The following is a 5,535-nucleotide window of genomic DNA, read 5'->3' on the forward strand; positions in this document are numbered from 1 at the left end:
TTTATTCAATTTAAATCTATTGAAAACAGAATTAAAAGAGGAGCAATTAGAGCGGATTGTATAATTCCATGTAGGAAAACATCGTTTGGGCAAGCTGTTTTCTCATACAGAGCTTCACATCAGTGGAATACTGTACCTCACTCAATTAGAGAGTGCTCAACATTTAACTCTTTTAAGTTTAATCTTAAGGAATGGTTTCTTCATAACCAACAATGTGAACATTAATGCTGCTCCTCTATTATTATTATTAATCTTATTATTAATTTTATTATAGACCTAATCAGTCATATTTAACTCATAACAATTTTTTTCTATTGTGTGTATTTTGTCTTTTTATATAATGTTCTTAATTGTATTTTATAGAGGTGTTTACAAGTTCTAGATTTATGATTGTAGTAGTGTATTGTTGTAATGTATAACCTTTTTATTTTTTCTAGTTTAGAGCCTAATAACATCTGGCAAAGGGACTACCAATGAAAACTAGCCTTTGGGCTAATTTGGGTACATTTACATTTATGAATGTTAATTAATGTACATTGTCCCTTTTCTAAATAAATAAATAAATAAAAATAAATAAATAAATAAATAAAAAACAGCAGTAACATTGAAACAGAAACTAAAATGTATGGTGCATGACAAAGCCTCATAGTGTGTTTTACAAAAAGACTCTGGGGAAGAAAAAGAAACTTGCTTGTCAACATTTCTTCAAATAATTATTGTAATGTTTTTACATTCCTTGTCATCACCTGAAGGAGACAGATGGTACATCAGACTGTTATCAGCAATTTTTACTGCATACAGTTGTAATATTGTAAGATGTAAACTATTAAAAATAAAGGTGCTTCGAAATGTTCTATAAGCGATGTCATAGAAGAAACACTTTTGGTTCCGCAAAGAACCATTCATTCAAAGGTTCCTTAAAGATTCATCTCTTTCTTACATTTTATAATATGAAGAACCTCTTTTCGCCACAAAGAACCTTTTGTGAAACAAAACAGTCTTCAGATGTTAAAGGTTCTTTATGGAACTAATTTGACAAAAAAGTTTCTTCTATGGCATCGTGAAGCACATTTTTGAAGAGAGTAATATACAGCAAACTACAACATACTGTAAACATATGGTTAAAACTCATAAATCATATTGCTCCATTTACCCATAAAGTAAATGTAATTAAAAAAAAAAAGCAAATTTTTGTTTGAAACACCTGCCATCAAGGCAACAATATCTAAGTTCAGAAATTATTCTAGAAACAATATTTACCACAAAGGCGAAAAATGTAACAAGCTTGTCAAGTATCATGCATATTATACAGTTTTTTATATTTTTGTTTGTATTATATATATATATATAGTGATTGTGCTTAAGTGTTTGTTTTGATAAAGTCTGCTAGCATGTTTTTTATGATTTCCTAACAGACATCCTACTGACTGTAAGTATATATGCAAATGCATGTCAACTTATTTTATTAACCCTAAACCTACAGTAACTTTAAAGTCTAACAGTCTACTAATACTCCAATGACAGTTGATTGACATGTAGTTGTAAAATTACTTATAGTAAGTACAATGTGTAAAGTGGACTATCAAAATAAATTGTAACCAAATAGACTTTAGAAACCAGTTCATGAATTTCCTGAAAGCTGATGACACCAGTAAGTCAAGCCCTCAGACTATTTAAAGAACACAATGAGGAAATGTTTCTGACATTGTATTTCCCACACAAACTTAATTAAAATATTTAACCAGTTACACTGGTGTGTTACACAGTTACACATTGTGGAAAAATGTGTGAGAATTTGATGACAGATGATAATTTTCTCAAAAGTCTAATGGGCGGATCATCATGGTGGTGGCACGTAAAGAGTAGATTGGGCCCTTGAAGTAGTGCCACTTGATGCCATCAAGTTTGCCTGAATTTTGTCTAGAGGTGTAGTAAATGCCGTTGAGGTTTGATGGGCCACAGGCATCAAACCACCAGCCTTCAGAAGAACAATAAATAAAGAGAGTCATGTTACGATAGAAAAATGGGTCAGAAAAAGGTAAGTATTGATCATCGTCAGCATTACTCCAAGATGCTAGCAGCTCTTTCACAGTCAAAAGAAATTAAGTTTTTTTTTTTAATTATTATTATTAAGGGATAAACTTTGCCCTGGTCTCCTGCTATCGAGTTGCTTACCACCTGTGAGCATGTGCGCACACTTGCAGATGCAGTTGTCATTATCCATGTCTTTTGTGCTAAAATCAGCACCATTTATCACCAAACTGCTTTGTCTGCCGGCTGTACCACTATAGCTTTTCAGGAACAACCTAACACAGCAAGACAGGTAGATAATAAGAGAGTATAATAGAAAACAGTACTCCATCCTTTTTATATTGTTATACTTAAGGTTCAAATAAGTTTCAGTTCATTAAAGGGGTGTGGGGGGGGTGAAATGCTATTTCATGCATACTGAGTTTTTTACACTGTTAAAGAGTTGGATTCCCATGCTAAACATGGACAAAGTTTCAAAAATTAAGTTGTACGTTTGAAGGAGTATTTCTGTTCCAAAAATACTCCTTCCGGTTTGTCACAAGTTTCGTAAAGTTTTTTTCGAGTATGGATTTGTGTGACATTAGATGGAGCGGAATTTCCTTATATGGGTCCTGAGGGCACTTCTGCCGGAAGAGCGCGCGCTCCCGTATAGCAGAGCACTGAGAGCACAGACGTTCACTGATCAGAGCGAGAGCGAAATGTCACCAATGTCACCAAGCAGACCAAAAAAATAAAATAAAACAGCATTAAGGGACCAGTGGATGGAGTTTATTTTTACCGAGCATCAACGGAGTTGTGAAAGCGTTTTTGTTTGTTCCCTGCATTTCCAAGATGCTTGCCGGATTTGCGTATCGTGAGTGGCGAAGCCGGGATGTTTTTATAGGAGTGACCAGGGAAGGGCCAGCAACCAGTTTGGGGTTGCACAGAAATCTTTATTATTTTATACAAAAAAAATATTGTAGTGCCTTAAACACAGCACAATTAATTTCTACTTAACTGAATTGAGATTGCAATTTGCGACTTAGATCAAGTAACACTGGGTAAATATGACAATTTTTGTATTATTTCTCACCTCCAGATATTTTAATAAAGGGGCTCACTTTAGCTTTATTGCTCATTCAGCTTCTCAAAACTCATTAATGCTTGCTCTCCAACATTACTCATGGATGAGGCGTGCAGTGATCAAAAATGTGAAAAAGGCCAGAAATCAACAGTAGAAATGTCAGAATATATAAAAAAAAAATTATGCATTTAAATGGTTTAATTTTCAGATATTTTATAGTGTAAGTGCACTGGGCTCACAAATAATTGTGCATTAAATTGCTAATAAAAAATACAAATCAGCTTATGTCTGATATTGTGATCTCGAATTGCAGGATAGGCTATATTTCATTTGAACATGCATTTGAGAGACGTGGTTTGCTGCAAAAAACACCCTAAGTCTTCAGTCCAGAAAATAGCTTTTCATATTTCATAGCAGTCGATTCTGTTCCCCTCTGGAATTCTTGTTTCCTCTCAGGTTGCAAGGTCTGTGTAATAAACCCAACCAAATAGTTTATCAAACATTGCCCCAAATAGCCTAAATTTTGCCACATGCAAATACACCAAACACAGCTGGATGTAAGGAAAGCAAAAAGGGACAAATCTCTTGCTACACTGCAGCATAGTAAAATCTCACACTCCAGTTAATGTTCTATTATTATTTTTCTTAATCTTGCAATCGTTCCTTTGTTTTTGTGCTATGTCCGAGTTTTTGCAGTTTAATCTGTCCATGCTGACGTTTCCATATGCAACAATACATTTTAACTAATATTCTATTTGATTAATCTGTTTACCTTCTTACTGATACAGTGGAATATAGTTAATATAGGTCAAACCTATATGAGGAAATTCTAAATTACAAAACTCAAGGTATTTATCCATTTGTCTTAAAAAAAAAAAAAAAGAGCAGAAATATTTAACTTCCATATGTTCCTCCAATTTCCAAGTTGATGGTAAGTAACTTCTCTACACTGACACATTTTGTATTCTAAAATAATTAGCCTATGTTTTATCCCAAACTTTAAATGCTTTAATTTAGGCTATTTTATAACAGCTCCACAGTTTAGCGCACCACGTAAACACGTGTTATGTACTAGGCGCATTCCCAAAATGTAATGTAATGTAAACCAGTTACTCCAGTCCTCCGAGGCTGTGGGCCTCACAACTGATTTGTGGTCTTCGCTTAGAATGGAGGCATACATGACAGTCACGGTGTTCTGTCGATTTGTCCTACGCCCCATTTTATCGAAGCGGACTGGAAAACAAAGCAGATGGATGAAGCGCACACGGGAGAAAATGACTCACTCAAGTCGCGGATGCTTACCACATTCCACCAGAGAAGCGGGTGTGAGTGGTAACGCTGCCAACATGGTCCTCTCGTCTTGTTGGGCTTGTTTTTTAGGCTATTTGTTTTTTTGTGTGTGTGTTTGTTTTAAAACGCCTAGATCGGCTGGACAAAAGTTAACCCACAGCTTTGAAAGTAAAGAAGAATATACAGCCTGTATAAACGAGAGCTTTTTTGTTGTATTCTTTCATTATTTGGCAGTTTTAGCAGTTAAATTTTTTTGCTGCGTGTGGTCAGGTGCACGATTGTGACTGTCAAACACTTAATTTTAAAAGAATTGTAATATTATTATATTTTTATGTATTATTGATGTTTTTTCATTGTTGTTTTATATGAAAATGCAAAACATCGCGTCTTTTTTTTTAGTCGACTGATCGTTGCGCAGGACAGGACTTTGGTCGACTAAGTATTTATTTGGTTGACTACAGCCGTATAAATTACCATACATCTCAATCGACTGATTCCAGCGTTTTTGTCTTTGCAGCTCTGTGTGACCATCCTCCTGTTTGTTTCACGGACCAGCAGCAGTAGGTGAAGCGCGCATGCTCGTGGGTCACCTGACCTGCATGGCCAAAAAACGGTACAGACTATCTTTCTCTTATGAATATAGTAAGTAAGTGTTACCATTTGTTGTAAACATACAGTGGATGGACATGTTTGACCATTTTAATGTAGCTTGTTTATTTTAATGAGCTTATTTAATTTTAATGCAATTTTAGTGAAAAACAACAATCACTGAAGTCACTGAAATAAGCCCATAAAATGCACACAGAAGACATACATATTTCAGAAGACTTCATTTAAAGGTAGACATTTTAAACTTTCTCTACATATATTTATCATGTATGTGAGGCAAGTGTTCGCTGAGATTCTGGTTGCACACTGTTTTGTCATTTTAATGACTATACACAAGTAAAAGCAGACCCTTTACAGTTTCAAACAATACAGATTGACAGATTATTTTTAGTTCTTTTTGTGGTCATTAAGAAAAAAAATCATGACAGACCACAATGGTATGGCATTCGACCCTAGAGGGTTAAGAGTGTACAGTAAGTACTATAGCATAGCATGCTCGAAAACTATCACTAACTGCATAATCTACATTATTAACACACCTA

The sequence above is a fragment of the Carassius auratus genome, chromosome 16, assembly GCF_003368295.1.
Source record: "Carassius auratus strain Wakin chromosome 16, ASM336829v1, whole genome shotgun sequence".
Taxonomy (NCBI): domain Eukaryota; kingdom Metazoa; phylum Chordata; class Actinopteri; order Cypriniformes; family Cyprinidae; genus Carassius; species Carassius auratus.